Source organism: Serinus canaria, chromosome 1 (assembly GCF_022539315.1).
Source record: "Serinus canaria isolate serCan28SL12 chromosome 1, serCan2020, whole genome shotgun sequence".
NCBI lineage: Eukaryota > Metazoa > Chordata > Aves > Passeriformes > Fringillidae > Serinus > Serinus canaria.
This window is the reverse complement of record NC_066313.1, coordinates 29,193,859-29,209,852: the sequence shown is the minus strand read 5'-3', so window position 1 is coordinate 29,209,852 and position 15,994 is coordinate 29,193,859. Positions and strand designations below refer to the sequence as shown.

Sequence of the window (15,994 nt, the reverse complement as noted above, 5' to 3'; positions counted from 1 at the left end):
TTTCCAGGATATGTGCTCATTCTGCCCATCTCAGGATCTGCTTTTCGGGAATCACCATCAGACTGTGAGAGCTCTGCCAAGGAGCAGCCCCAGGGAGCCAGAGAGAGGAAATGTGCACTCAGGACTCAGCTGGGCCGGATGCTTTTTGGGGAAAACCATGGGAAAACACCCCAGTCTGGGCTGTGATTTTCCATGTAAATGTCACAGTCATATCTCCAGACATGAACAGCCTCTTGTAAGGATCCATTCAGCAGGGTCTTTACTCTGTGCAGTTTTTATAGCTCTGGGTAGGGGAAGTTGTTGAGCTGGAAACTTTTGTTTAATTTTCCATTTTGTTCATTTTTTTCCATGCCTCATTCTAGGCCTTTGCCATGTCAAAGTTGGCCTCAGTAAAGCAAAATGCTAGTTCAAAGCTGAAGAAATTGGGAATGAAATCCTTTGGCTGAGATCCAGCTAATATATAATATCTATATATTATATATGTGTAGATATAATACAGGCCCAGTTTGATAGAGTTGGTCAAAGTCACAACAAGGACAGGGCTGGCAGTTCTGGGTGATCTGGGCATGGGGATTAGACCTGGTGTCATGCCAACATCAAGTTACTTATGCATCCATCTGATTCTTAGCTACTTCAAACAACAACTGTACCAGTGTCTCACCACCCTCACAATTTCTTCCAAAATTCTAACCTAAACCTCCCCCCATCAGACAGTTGGAAGCCATTCCCCCTTGTTCTATTACTACAAGTCCTTGTCAAAAGTCCCTCTCCAGCTCTCTTGTAGCCCCTTTAGGCACTGGAAGGTGCTCCAAAGTCTCCTTGGAGTCTTCTCTTCTCCAGATTTAGCAAGCCCAGCTCCCTCAGCCTGTCTCCACAGCAGCTCTGACTCTCTGAGCAACTTTGCAGCCCTCCAGCACCCTCCAGCAGACCATTTCTAGAGGACATTTAGTCTTAAGATCCTGTTTCCCACCATCACTATTTCTATTTCTTTCCCACATGAGAGTATATTTTTGTAAAGATAAAACAGGATTTCCCCAGAATTGTGTAGTGCCATGGACTGAACATTCCCAGGCAAAACCAGCCGTTCTGTCTTTGGACAAATATCCCCATCTGTCTTGAACAGTTCAGTGCCTGGGACACCAGGGGAGGGTGAAAGATGGAAAGAGAACTTCAGTTTTGTCTCTCCAAAGAGCCCTCCTGCACAGCTGGTGCAGAGACCCTAGCAGGTCTGGGGACCATAGGACATTTTCTCCCTGTTGGGTTCTTCCAGGACCATGCTGAGCTTTCCTCAAATCTTCTGTTCCCAGAAGGCACCAGCTCAGTTCTCTGTTTCTCAATGTCTGATAACCTCATGGCTGGTTGGGCTTGTTAAATCCAGAGAATTCTTACACTAAAGGAAAGATGTCTGAGTCACTCTGACTTTCTCCTGAATGAGCCCTAATAGACCTGTCAGGGAAAAGAAGTTACAGTGAGAACGAGGATGACATAAATTGGATTAGTAAGAAGAGCTAGAGTTGGAGTTTTGCCTCATGATCTCTGAGTCCCGCCCTGAGATCTCATTTCCCTTCCTGTAATTATGCAATCCCAGGAAAAGAGGTTTTTCATGCACCAAACTGTTGGGAAAAGCCACAAAGCCAGATCAGTGGCTGGCAATCCCCTACTCTGATCTTGTCCCCCACATGAAAGTACTCCTGCAGAGGGGAAAGCCTTCCCTGGCTGCTGTGCGAGGGATTGCTCATGAACTCCCTGCTTTGTGGTGGAGATGGAAAAGATGGCTTAGGAAGCTGTCCAAGCTCGATTGCCATTGATGTGATTTCTCAGAAGGAAGAACCCACAGCAGCAGCCAGCAGGATTACTTGTGAAAGAGTTCAGTTATTGCAAGAGGTTTAAACAAAACACTGTTGACATCAGCAGCAAACAACATCATCAGTTCCCAGCGGGAAAAGATGAAACAGGGAGGTCTACCTGTCTGCCCTGGGAATGTTTCCTGTCCTTGTGGGAGTCCTGTAGTAACTCAGAATTAGAAGCAAAGACTTTTTAAACTCCTGTGACAAGTAAGAATTAAACAACAACCACTTGCAGCTGTGGTTTTTATTTCATTCAGAGGAGCGTGGCAGTTTTGGACACACTTTGCGCTCTAATTGTAGAGCCTTGGTCAAAATTACAGGTTTTTCTGTAGGTCCATCCTCCCCCTTTGTCAATGGACCATGTCCCGTGGATGTGAGCTCCTCACCAGTAATTAACTCTAGTCAAATTGCTTGGTCTGTATTGACCAATGGACTGGTATGGAAAATTGTCACCTCTTTGCTCCAACAGATATAATGTTGATTATATCTGTATTGATTAAGAGCCAGTAGGAAAAATACACATATTTGGGAAAAGAGGCAGAAGCCAGCTCCTCTTGGTAGAAGCTTCATGGCTGTTGGAAAGGATCAAGGTTCCTCTTACTCATTCTTCCTGCCTGGCCTCTTGAATTGTGCTGCCCTTAGTGCCTGGTGTCTCAGCTTGACCAAGAGGCACAGTAGAGACCCTCTTCCTCCCTGTTTATCCACTTGCTTTTCCCTCACCCCCGCTGCTCCATAGCCTGGTGGATTTGACACTGTTTTGGCTACTGGGGTCCATGGATTTTAACTCCCTTGAGCTGAGGGACTTTCTTTTGTGCATTTTGATTAAAATTCAGCATCAGAAAGTCAGGCCAGCCCTCTCCATCTCCTTGAACATTTTCAGGCATGGGACAGTCAAGCTTCTTGGGGCAAACTGTGCCTGTTCCTCACCACAGTAAAGAATTTCTTCCTAATATTTATTCTAAACCTACCCTCTTTCAGCTTAAAGCCATCCCCTCTTGTTCTGTCACTGCATGCCTAGATTTCTAAACTTGTGCACTAGATTTCTCTCTCCATGGACTGTGGAGGAGGCTTGGGCACTTATGATAGTTTTATTCCCACACTGTGCCCAAGCATCTTCTTTTCAGGTATTGTGGAGCCTAAATAGTCCACCCAAGAGAAGTCTGGGCTTTTGTCCTTCTGCTTGTATTAGCTGCTCTTGGAAGTGGGTGGTTGTTTCCCAGCAAGCTGCTCACTAGAACTCTTGTTTCTTTTTTATAAATGTTGAGACTCCCCTCGCAGATATTTACTTCACTTTGACATGAAGTCAATATTTAGCTCTTCAATTAATAAATATTTAGGTTTGCTTGGTTCAAATCAATGTATTCTGAGATTTTTCTGCTGTGATCCATGGTTAAGCTCTGGGGCCAACAAGTGGAAAAACCCTGTCATGCTTTCAAGACCTGTTTCTGTAAAGGTATTGGTAGATTGAGTTCATTCTGCTACTGAAAGGTCACATCCTCAGCTGTGTCGAATGCTACCTGGAGTCATGAAGGTTCATAAGGTCACATAAGGAAGGAAAGAAAGAAAGAAAGCACAGGGATTTTTATATTGGTTTTTCTTCTCAGTTTTTTGTAATTGCTTCAATTTGATATCAAGAAATCAAATTCTGACTGTAAATTTAAGGGCTGTTTGCATCTCTCTAACACCCTCTTGGGATTTTTATTCAGTTCCATGTCTTTAGATCCTAAATACTCAGAGGTTTCTTTGTCTCTATTTCCCATATAAAATGGATAGAATCAAAATCCCTTTGAGAAGGTGGAAATCTTTGAAGTCAAATCCAGACTGCCTGGCCCTATTTAATCCACCAATCCACGATGAAGGAGTCTGAGTGGTGCATTCAGGGAATTTGCACCCTACTTGATGCTGCAAGATGCTTTGGACATCTCATCCCCAAAGATGATATTGCTGCATGGGTTGAGGTCCTTTATCCAGAAAAAAACAGAGACTTGAAAATTCCCTAGAATTCTGGTCTATAAAATAGAGTTAATTTACATTGGCAAGGTGAGAACCAAGGAGAATAGGTAAGAGCTGTGTACTGTGCATACAGACTATAGACACACACAGATCTCAAGATCCAAACTTAAAGAAAACTTTGGGCTGGAAGAGACCTTTGAAGTTCTTTGCTTCAAGTCTCCAAAGTCCAGCTTTCATCCCAGAAAGCTCTTAAACCCACATAATATTTTGAATTTGTTATAGCTCCATTGACCTCACATCTAGAGGATCTTGGGTTTCACGAAACACCCATGGCCTTTGTTAAATGTGTGGGTGCAAGTCCATTGCTGGAACAAGCCCTGCAGCAACACGTGTTGTGGGGGAAAAAAGGAAACTATATATGAGATTTAGATGACTATTTTTTAAATGCTGTTGTTGGAGAAAGCTGCTGACGTATTTGTCTTGCTGCACGAGCAATGAAACTTGGTTTCCTGGTCCCATGAACATTTGTATCCTGCAGTTTTCCCAGTGTCCCCCACAGTTTTGGTCAGGGAAGAGCAACCTACAGCCATGCTAGTAGGGCCCTGAGTATTGGCTGGTGGACCAGTAGGTGTTTTCTGGCTGATTAGTTGGCTGCTGCCTTGCAGGATGAATAGGAAATTGACTTTCCATTAAGGGACTCATCAAGATAGATTAATTTGAATTTAATTCTCCTTTAATTTGCCTTGAATTCTCCTTTTCCCTAGTTGATGATATTAATGAAACTTGTAGGAACTTCCTACCCCCAGAGAGTGAAAATGACCATTTTTTGAAAGTGGATGATAATGGCCAACATGCTTAAAAATATTGATGTTTAGACACTAGGCAACAGACCACATAGGCATAATTTCATTCACAAACCAGGCTAAAGGACAAAAATAACTACAGTCCCAATAAAAGGCAGCATTTTTTCTATTCTTTTACTTTTCTCTAGTCTCAGCTAAAATGATTATGAATTTTTTTCTTTTTATTTGAAAGGAATAATTCACCTGTGCACTGAAGCCTTCGAAGCAAGTTTTTAGCCCAAAGCACAAGATCATTACTCGGTGAAGTTAGCCTTTGAACAGCCAAATTTCAAAAGAAAATATTGATTTGGCACGCTTCAGCTTGTCAATTGAGAAGATTAAGCACTATAGAATGGGAAATAGAGACAACAGGAGGCCAGATACTGTGAAAATCTTTCATCTGGTGGAATTGCCTGCTGAGGGAAACAAGGGATGCCCTTGTCGCTCATACTTTTAAAGTTAGATTAGGACAAGAGTGCCAACACCTACTGTCTAATATCAAGATCCTGCTTCCTGTAATCTTAATGAAAATACTCTGAGAGGGCACAGCACAGTCTTCCCCCTCTTCTGTCCACTAATCACTCTTCCCCTCCCTTGAAGCTTCCTATAATGTCCATTGCCATGGTAACCGAGCATGGTATGTATCTCAGACAAGATGACATATGCATCTTTCCCTGCTTTAATAGATACTCTGTTTAGGCTGCAGTCTCCTCCGATTGTCCCGTTCCCCAAAGGACACACAAATGCTGACTCCACGAGTTGGCATCTCCATGCAGGAAGAAGCTGCTGCAGGAAACTGTCATTCAAACCTCAGACCTTAAATCTGTGATGTGTTCCTCTGAGGTTTAATTACAGGTACTTTTAACTGAGTGGCAAGGAAATGCTTTTAAAGAACAACCTTCATTGAGTTTACAGTGTAATTACCCGATAGCTAAACTTTCCTAGAGAAAGGGGAGTTATTGCATTCTTGGCTTTGCCAGGCAGGTCAATCATTAAAGTTTAACAAATGAAGCCCGTATTTCATCTCAGCAAGTTTGTCCCAGAGAACATTGATCCATTGGCTGTTTGTTCATGCTCCAAAATGTATGCTCATCAATACCAGAAACCTTGTGAACCCAAGGATGGGGTTGTAATGAAACAAGCAGACAGTTGTCAGCAATGCTTAGAAGATTTACATCATCCTTAAACTGAACGAGGATGAGTTTAGATTAGATATTCGTTACATAAGAAATTTGTTACGGTGAGGGAGGTGAGGCACTGACAAAGGCTGCCCAGAGAAGATGTGGATGCCCCATCCCCTGAAAGTGTTTAAGGCCAAGATGCCATGGGAATTGAAGCAACCCCATTCAGTGGAAGGTGTCCCCACATGGCAGGGGGGGACAGGATGATCTTAAAGGTGCAAGATGATCTTAAAGGTGCCTTTCAACCCACCCCCTGCTATGATCCTATGAGCTTCAGAGAAAACCCAAGATTTAATGATAAATTCAGAAGCTGCTCTTTCTCACAGAAGGAAGGCATTAGGGGTGGCACTGATGGTGTGGGGTGGCATTAGGTGCTACCAGAGCCTGTCTCCAGCCTTGCAGTCCCTCATCAACAAATAGACTTTATTTTGCTGCAAGAGACAAGAGCAGCAGAAGCCCCCACTGACATGATAGCTGGATTAAGAAGCAATGGTGCCTTCTGTGAAGAGCAGGAACAGGCACACACATCTTTGGATGGGAAGAGGATGTAGAGGGAAAGGGCTTGCTGAAGCCCCTGACATCAACCTGACTTAACATCAATCCTGACAAGGGTGACCTGAGGAAGTCCAGCTGTGAGAAGCTGGTTTCATGGTGCAGCAAACAATGGTCCTCTTGTTTTCCCTCCAGAGCACTGAGCTTGGTGTGTTGCCTTCCTTTTATTCATCCACTCCACCTCAAGAGGTAGATGTGTAGGTCAAAGGTGTGAGTCTTGACTTTTCTTGCCAAAGAGAAAAGCTGAATGAAGACAGAGTTGCTCTGCCAAAATGTGTGGGGATGTAAACACTGGCCACGGAAGGATGAAAGCTACCTCTGTAACAAAAGATGAAGTTACACACAACTGGATATGATGGGTCAGAAAAGTTTTACAGCTGGAAATGTGATGTTTTCTGTCTCAAATTGTGGGATAAAGCAAGCAAGGCATAGATATAATGGCCCAGAAGATTTTGCTGATTTTTTGAGGATTACCATATTTCGTATCTGTGAGCAAAACCCTACCTATTTGGTCAGTTTCATCTCCTTTTACTCTCTCTCTGCCCTCCTGCCTGCAGCAAAGCTCCCCAGGAGCACTCTCTACCCAAATCCCAAATTCCAAATCCTAAGCCCCCTGTTTTCCTCTGCAGCATACTGATGACTCAGAGTGTTCCAGGGAGCTGCACAGCAAAGAGTGGACTCCACAGGAGAGAAAAGCTGCATTTCCCTTCTGGCAGTAGTGGAAGTGTCTGAATTATCCCAAGATAAAAGCCGAGGAATATAAGGCAGCTCTGTTTTACTGGGAGGCCCGTTTCCAGGAAGCAGCACTGTGAATGACATGTAGACACCTGAAGTGCCACTTTGCTGTGCTGGTGGGGCTTGTGATTGTTATTCCTGCTAATCTAAAACCCTGTTTGTCTGTGCCGGCTGTGACAAGGCTGTATTGCCATCAAAGCTGGATGTCTTGACAGATTATCTTTTCCCTGGAATAATACAGTGATTTTCTGTTGGGTCTGCCTATAGCCTTCTCCCACTGAGTGCTTTGGTGAGGCTACTGGACTCTGTTGTTCAAATGGTTAATTTTTTAGGCATTATTTGGATGAATGAGTAGTTAGATGGGACCAGGGTTTTTTAAAGCTGTTCCAAATTTCTCTTTGGTCCTTCTCTTCTTTTGACCTGAGTCCTCTCCATTTTTTTCTTTATTAATCTTAAAATGGCTCTGCATCTGCTTTTGCCCAAAGACATCCACAGTTCCCTCTGTTTGATACATGCTTCTCCGAGGGCCGGTGATCCAGCTGCCCAGGGCAGTGCTGTAGGCATCTCAGGCTGCTACACCTCCATGAAGACACCTTAGTCTCTGAGCCTGTGATTTTCTGCATAGCAAAGGAATGTGCCTTTAAAAGCCTCTTCTGGAGGGAGATCTCAGGTGAGCATGTCCTGCCTCAGAAATACAAATTAATCTTTTAGTTACCTTCTTGCATTTTTCTCTCTCCAACTGCTGCCTTAACTCCTGCAGCAGCCACTTCAGCAATTATTGCAAGCTTGTGTAATTGCTTGGTGTCATTTGCATAAGATAAAGATCTTAATGGCATAACACCCATTGTCATGAGATTCATCTCAGTTTGGGTTGTTGCTACACAATGTGGGAAGATGAGGAAACCTTAGCAGCCTTCTTGAGGCCATTACTTAACTTCCTCCCTACTCTTACTGCTCCACAGAGCAACTGTAGTTACAACGCTTATAGCTAGAAAATGTCTGATTTCTGATTTTCTTTCTTTCCATGGTGAGTCTCGCAAAATAAAGATTGCCAAAAGCACCTTTAATCACCATCCTTATTCATTTTGTACTCGTAGTCAGAGCATGGATATTTAATCTAATCCTTTCCCACACTTCAGCATTTTTCACTGCTTGCTTCCTATGAAATTTGCTTTAACCATTCCTCAATTGCTTCCATTGGACTTTCCCCACTGTGCTTTAATATATGCCTTTGCACTTTCACTGGTGGCAGCAACATGCAGCAGTTTTGAACTCTTTCCTTTTCCTTAGTTGTAGGGTGATCTTTAACAGCTCTGTGGCAACGTATGTTGCCAAAAGGATGGAAGGGCTGCTGTACAGCCCTTTCTATATCATCAGCTCAGAACTGATGCCTTTTCTTTTCTTACAAGCCAAACTCCCAGTCTTGGTCTGGGATAATTGTATCCAGGCAGATCATAGAATCCTTTAGTTGGAAAAGACCTCTAAAAGACCTCTAAGGTGATGGAGGCCATTTAAACCCAACACTGCCAAGCTCAGTGAACCATATCACTAAAAGCCACATCTACACATCTTTTAAATCCCTCCAGGGATGGTGATAAGAGTGTTCAGCCAATTGCTCTTTCCATGGCTCCACCTCCTCTCTTAATTTTCTCCCAGGCCATGAGGATTCCTCTTGGTGCTCTTAGCACAGGCACACTGTTGTTCCCATTGGACACAGTCTTCTTCCATTTCAATTTTGCACCTTGTTTTCCTGGTGCTTCTCTATAACCTAAAGGGGTTTACTCGCCTTTGGAAATTTTCCTCTGCTTTGTTTTGTGCTTTTGTTTCCACTCTCCCATAATCCTTGGCTCTGTTTGCATTTTCCCTCTAATGCTTTTGTTTTGATGTTTGTCCAGCTCCTCCTTGTTTGCTTAGGCCTCCCAATAAGTTCCCTACTGTGTTCTCTATTGCTTCCTTAAATATTTCCCATCTGGTCTCTGCTGAGAATTCTTTATCGCTCCGCAGTAATGGCCTGAAATGCTCCCCAAGCATTACCTCCTCTGTCTCTCTCAATGACTTGCCTTTTAACTTTGCAGGATCATATTTAACTCCAGTGTCACCCGTCTTTCCCTCGGGCTTTAATGCATCCGTCATCTTTTCAATAAGTAATTCATGATGGCTGCTGCCCTTCAGCATCGCTATAGACTTTCACATCCAGCAGTGGCTCTGTTGTGCCTGTTCCAGATAATCATGTGGTCCATCTGTTTCACTGTGTAACCAGCTTGTGACCCTGTGCAAATCCATGAGGGACCCAAATGCCACCAGTGACCAGACTATGCACTCCACATCAACAACCTCAACTTCTTACCTGTCCAGCTCCTCCCATATGGCCAAGCATGTTCTTTTGCTTATTTCTGTTTTCCTCCTCTATGTTTCCAACTTTCACCTTCACAACTGCTACATGAGCTGAGGCCTCGTTTCAGACACCATATTGATAAAATTTATATTTTCGCTTCTCTGCAACTTGTTTTGGTGCAAAACAGCAAATCACAGCCAGGCAGAGATCACTGCAGGCTGCAGAAAATATTGCTGTGATCATACTGTCAGGCATGAGTTTCCTGTTGTTTGCAGAAATCCTCACGCTTTTTGCTCACAGAAGCAATATTGCTCATCTGGAAAAAACAAACAAACAAACAAACAAACAAACAAACAAACAAACAAACAAACAAACAGAAAAACAAGCAAAGAAAACCAGAAATAAGTATGATATCCAAATTACCTGTGTTTCCAGGGTGTCTGGTTCGGCAGCTGTGGATGTAATGCTTAGCTGTGGTGCTCACTGGTCTGGGGTTAGAGGGGGGTCCAGGTGCCCATCTCTTCCTGCAACAAGTTATGGATACCTGGTTATGCCTCTCTAGTATATGCGAAAGCCTCACAATCCTTTGCAGGACTTGTTGGCATGAGTATCAATGCCACCTTCATATCTTACCTTCAACAAATGAAGTTTTGATTGTTTTGACTTAAAAATCTGATGTTTCCTCTACTTACATGCACTATTCAGATATGTTGAAGTGAATTGCTTTAGCAGATGATACAACTGTTTTGATTTGATTTGTTTTGTTTTTGTTAAGTTTGGGGGTTTTTTTTTTGTTTTTTTTTGTTTTTTTTTTTTTTGCTTAAACAAATATATTACATTTTATTTAGTAATATTTGATGTGAAAATTTTGGGTCATCGCCATCCATCACCTAAATGTGAAGACACTAAGCATCTGTATTCTAGCACAGGAGCAACCTGTCTTCTTCTCACTTTTGAAGATATGTGGCAAAATGTTTATTAAAATATCCTGAGGTAGAAAACAGTGAACAAAAAGGCTATAAAATGATTGGATTGAGTTTGAAGTCGAGGTACCTACTACATTTATGTTGTCTGCATTAGGTGTTTGCATGTGAGATGTACATCTGAGCTTCCAAAGCAGGGAACAGAAATGCAGTTGCTGCCCAGGTACAACCATCCAGTGCTATGTGAGGTGCTGGCCGGGCTTTCCTGCTGTCCTACAGCTGCCACTCCCTTAGTGCACAGGAGTTACAGGTCTTGTATCATGTCACCCAGCACCACACTGATGTGTCAGGCACCCGATACCTCCTCAAAAGGCTGTTGCGGTTTTCATTTGCACTAGCTCAGCCCCTAAGCAACCCCACCAGTGTAGTCCACATCCAGCTAACCAAACAAAGGTGCTGGATTTTAGAGGCAACTGAATCCCTCTGCAGCCCTGTTGACTGTGCAGACCAAACCTCCTCAGGTTGTGATGCACCCTCATGTGCCCACAAAGACATTTATGTGCCTCACCAAGGAGCAGCAGGGAGGTCACTTGCCTCAAAGAATGATGTCATTGGTTTAAATCAACCTTCTCCTGTTACCATCCCAAAACATCAAGAGTTTTGATTAAATATCGACACTCAATAAAAATTTGTAGTAGTTCATTGCAGAATTCTCCCAGAAACGACCAAACCCAAATCACCATTGCATTACTTCTAGTTTTGTCATTTAAACCACTGCAAAGCCATATGAGATGAAGCCAGCATGGTGGTCTTTGGTACTCCTTTTGTGTGGTGCAAATGAATAAGTTCAGGGCAATTCCCTCATCCATGGAAATGTTTAAGTCCAGGCAGGATGGGGCTCTGAGCAACCTGTGCTAGTGGTGGGGGGTTGGAACTAGGTGATTTTCAAGGTTTGTTTCCATGTCAAACCATTTTATGATTTTATTAATTCCCAAAGAATTTCACAGGGAATTTTCTACTAGCCCCAACTGGTATCCCGGCAAGCAGATACTCCTTGGGATCCCAGACTGTAGGGTTCAATGTGCACAGCAAACCACAAAGACCAGTAATCCCTGATGGCATTTCTGAACAACTGAAGCCCACCTGAAAGCACTGTATGGAGGAAAGAGTTGAACTGTGACAAGGAGAGCATCTTTGTCCATCTTTCATCACATTCAGTGTGGAAAAATCAATGTGCAACTGGTGTTTCTCAAGAGAAGTACATCAAAAGTGAGCAGTGTGAATGTAGATCAGCTGTGATTTTTCTGTGATTAGAGTTAGCTCTCTTTTGTGAACTGCTAATGCCAATGTGTACATTGATTGAAAATCTCTTTCCCTCCTTAACAGCTAAAATATTCCTGCCCCGGACCTAATCAGGGCTGAAGTAGGACAACAAAGGATGAAACAATCCGCAGCTAATATTTTTTCTTAACCAACCATAGCCCAAGTTCCAATGATTCGGAGATCCCAGAGCTGAAAGGACCTACCACGATCATTTAAATTTACCTGCTGCATCATTAAAGCAATAAAACTTCACTCATTATGAAGTTCACAAATATGACACTGACTATAGCAGAGCATTTTTTCTAAGGCACTTCCACTCCTGACTCACAGCCTCTTACAGTAACAGTCAATACTGCAGTGTTAGTCAATAGTTATGAGAGAAACTGATAGACTGTTCTCAAAGATACATTGCTTGGAGTCTGCATTTAGGAAAATCAATGACATTTATAAAATGCCAAAGTGGCTCTACAGGACATTCCAATCAGTAAAACCATGGTCAGACTAGGGAAATGCCAATGCAGTTTCCTCTTCCAGTGGTTTTCTTGTGTTCTTTTCTGCTTATAACGTGGAGGGACTTGTGCTTCTGAGCCATGTCCTGCAAAGCCAAGATACAGATTTTGTTTTGGCTTGGACTACAAGATGGAACAGACCATGGATTGCTTAGACTAGCTCTTGCCCAGGCCAAGTCTTCTCTGACAAAACTGAGTTTTTCTCCTAGATGGATTTACATCTTGTGTCAGTGTTCTAAACAGACACGTCCATTTTCCTGAGCTGCAGTTCACAGATGCTAAAACTGAGCCATCCCAACAGATGCAGGGAGAACTGAAAGCCCTAAGGGCATCCTGACCATTTGGACTCCCATATTCAAAGCACTGGTAGCTCAGCACTTGATGCTGATGTGTGATGTCTGGGATGGTGGGTAGAGGAAGGTTCGTGCATTCCACAGGAAGTGACTTCAGTGGCACTTTTCTGTTTTCCTTCAAAATACATTAAAAGTGATAAAGCCTAACATCAAAAGTAGAAGGTTTCAAAGAGGTATCTGGCTTGTTTCCTAGTTAAACAGATGTTGACATACAAATTCCAAGGCTTGGAAAATTCCAGCTCTTTGCAGAGATGCAAAGTCCAAAAATTTCTTTCCCTGAGATTTGAGTATTTAACTCTCCTATCTCCATCTCAGAACCCCATCCATCTCAGACTGATGCAAATTTTTAATTTTCTAAAATTTTTATATCAAACCATGGGACAAGCTTTATGCAAGCTCAGCACATTACAGCTTGGAAATTCACTAGCAGTTAGGAGACTAAAATTAGCTGAATCCTGGGCAGCATCAAAAGAAGTGTGGCCAGCAGGTTGAGGGAGATGATTTTCCCCCTCTACTCTGCTCTGGAGTGCTGCATCCTGCTGTGGGTCCCCCAGTATAAGAAGGACGTGGACCTGCTGGAGCAAGTCCAAAGGATGCCATGAAGGTGTTCAGAGGGCTGGAGCACTTCTCCCGGGGGAGTCAGACTGAGAAAGTTGCTAGCCTGGAAAAGAGATGGCTGTGGGGAGACTTTAGAGGCCCTTCCAGAACCTAAAGGTGGTAAAAGAGAGCTGGAGAGTGACTTCTGACAAGGGGGAAAGGCTTTAACCTCACACAGAGCAGGTTTATATTAGATATTAGAAAGAAATTCTTCCCTCTGAGAGGGGTGAGGCCCTGGCACAGGTTTCTCAGAGAAGCTGTGGCTGCCCCATCTCTGGAAGTGTTTAGGGCCAACTTAGATGGAGCTCTGGTGTAGTGGAAGGTGTCCCTGCCGGCAACAAGATGAACTTGAAGGTGCCTTCCAACCCAAATAGTTCTGGGATTCAATGGAATAACTATGAAGACATGTAATGGAGATGCTCTTCCCATGCTATGCTGTTCTCAGTACACCACCAGTCTGACTGTGTGGTGCCACCCCCAATTGCAACACAAAGAGGGGCTCCAGGTGGTGTGATGTGAGAGAAGAAGCCTATGGCATGAACAGACTGAAAGACCAGAACTTGCTTTCTGTTTAAATTTATTGCAGCCAGAGTTTTTGATCTGCAAACTGCAGCCCCTGCTCCAATTCCCTCCAGCCTTAGGGGTAGAAGTGGGACGAGGAAGATGGTGTACAGTTTTAGAAACGGCGTGCCATCTTTCATGTAGTCACAGATTTTAACACTGAAGAACATTAACTATGGCCTTTATTGTCTTCCCTCAAGGCCCAGAAATCCCCTGCTCTGAGGTGAGCTCGCTACCAGCGCCTAGGATGTTGTTGCATTCCTGAGTAAGTAGACACGGCAATGAAATAAGCATAAAACCTCAGTGGCAACTGAACAACAACTTTTTTCATCTCCCAACCTCCTCCCAAATGCTTATACAATTGAAAATGGAATTGCACCTCTGGGCTGAGCTGCAGCCATTCTCCTCAGAGGCCCCTTCAATACAATTGGCAAGGAATGGGCTCTGCTGGCAAGCCTTTCTCAGCTCATGTTTGCAAAACGCTTTGGAAACAAAAACTGCTGCGCAGCACTGAGTCATGCAGTTGTGACTGTGGAAAAGTGGAGTGTGTGGAGCTTAGGAATGCATCTGGATGCCTTGTGGAGAACAACTGGGGCCTGTGGGTTAAGTGTAGAGTTCATATTAGCAACCATTACCAGGACTGAGCACTGGGGACTTCAACACTGTAGACTGCTCTTGGAAAAGTGAAGTTTTGGGTGGTTCTGTCAGCAGAGCAGCCTGTTTGGGGCTGACAGGCATTGTGCTTTGGACATATATTCTGCTCCCCAGGCCAATGGCAGAAGTCTGGCTGTGCCCTGTGAAGGGAAGCACTGCTGCTCTGGATTAATGCTAACCTCACCCAGAGAAGGAAATTAATCTGACCACAGTAATGTTTCCATATCCAGGACAGTTCTCATCTCCCATGTTGCCTGACTGCCAAAATAACTGGTGCCCTTCCTATCTCCCCTGCCCACTGCTTTGTTGGTTATGAATCCCATCTGATGGGTGAGAAATTGGGGCAAAAGGGCCATTTTCAGGCCTCCTTTTCTGATGCTTCAGCTCAATAAGTGAGGAGCCAATCAGCCATTTCAGGACTCACAACAACCCATGAATGGGTGGGTAAATGGATGCTGTAGGTACCTCCTTTGTGTGTCTTCTCCATTTCTTCCAAAGGAGCTAACCCAAATATGCTATAAGACACTGGGTTTGAATCTGCACTTTAGGGAACCTGATAGTCTGTCTTCATGCTGCCTTTCTTCCCGTTATATAGTCCTGCACTTATGTTTCTTTTTATTTTTTTTTTCAAGGTGGTGGAGGTGGAGGGGAGAGAGAGAGAGGAGAAAGGCCAACCAGGGGGAAAAAAAGGTAGGTGCTTCTGTTAAAACCCCTTTTCTTTCTCTTTGGTATTGTGAGCTGCTCCAAGCAAACTTCCATCTGCAATATCAATTTGGGTTGATCCTTCCCTCTGTCTGCAGGGAGAGGTCTCTGTTAGCCAAACGATTATTCTTGGAATAATAAAAACTTGCAGCTGGAACCAGGAGCCTGGCTGATGCAGACAATAAATCCAAGGAAGGCATACAGAAAGAAGAGGCTGCTTTGTCTTGCCATGCTCAGAAATCTCCCTGGCTGCGTGGCTGTGTGCTTTCACCCCCGTGCAGATCAAACCCTTCAAAATTAACCCAGCTGCTGACATGGAACAAAGCAAGAGCGTATAGAAGGAAAGCTTTACCTGAAAGAACAGTGGTGCCTTCAGCAAGAGAGGAAGGTAGGCAGCCTGCAGCTGGCAGCCCTGTGTAACAACTTGTGTAAAGACTGAAGAATTGAAACAGAAACCAAAACAAAAATCCCATCCTGTAGTACTCTGCAGATATGGGGATCTCCTACATTTTGGCCTGACTAATGCAGAGAACAATATCCCAGCAGATGCTGTTATAGCAAAACAGCATAAAACCAGCAAGCTGGGATGCCTTCAGAAAGCATTAAAGCCTAGAATTCCCTTAAATGTGGGCTTAAATCCATTCCATGCTCAGCAAACTGGTACGTACAATGTGTACTATTGCCTGATCCCCAAATCCTTTTTATTATTTTATTATGAAGCATCTCAAGACCTTTGGGAGCATTAAGGTGACAAAAGATGGCACATCAATACATGTACAAAGTACAATACAACATCTATCAGAATCTCTGTCTGTCTGATCCCTTCAGCTTTGGAGCACTAGGATGGGGCCAGGAAAGCCTGGCTGGGCTCCAGAAAATGATGGGTGAGCCTAAGAGAATTAGGAATCCGATGTGTTTGAGCTGAGG

At 43.7% G+C, this 15,994-nt stretch overlaps 1 protein-coding gene across 1 annotated transcript in view; it reads right to left on the bottom strand.

Moving 5' to 3' along the window:
* Window positions 1-9,481, bottom strand: part of TSKU (tsukushi, small leucine rich proteoglycan) — a 29,600-nt gene extending 20,119 nt beyond the window's left edge. Inside the window, exon 1 of the mRNA XM_050974267.1 lies at window positions 9,458-9,481. The gene's annotated coding sequence lies outside the window, so the exon portion shown is untranslated. The remainder of the gene's footprint in view (window positions 1-9,457) is intronic.
* Between the last annotated feature and the right edge of the window lie 6,513 nt (window positions 9,482-15,994).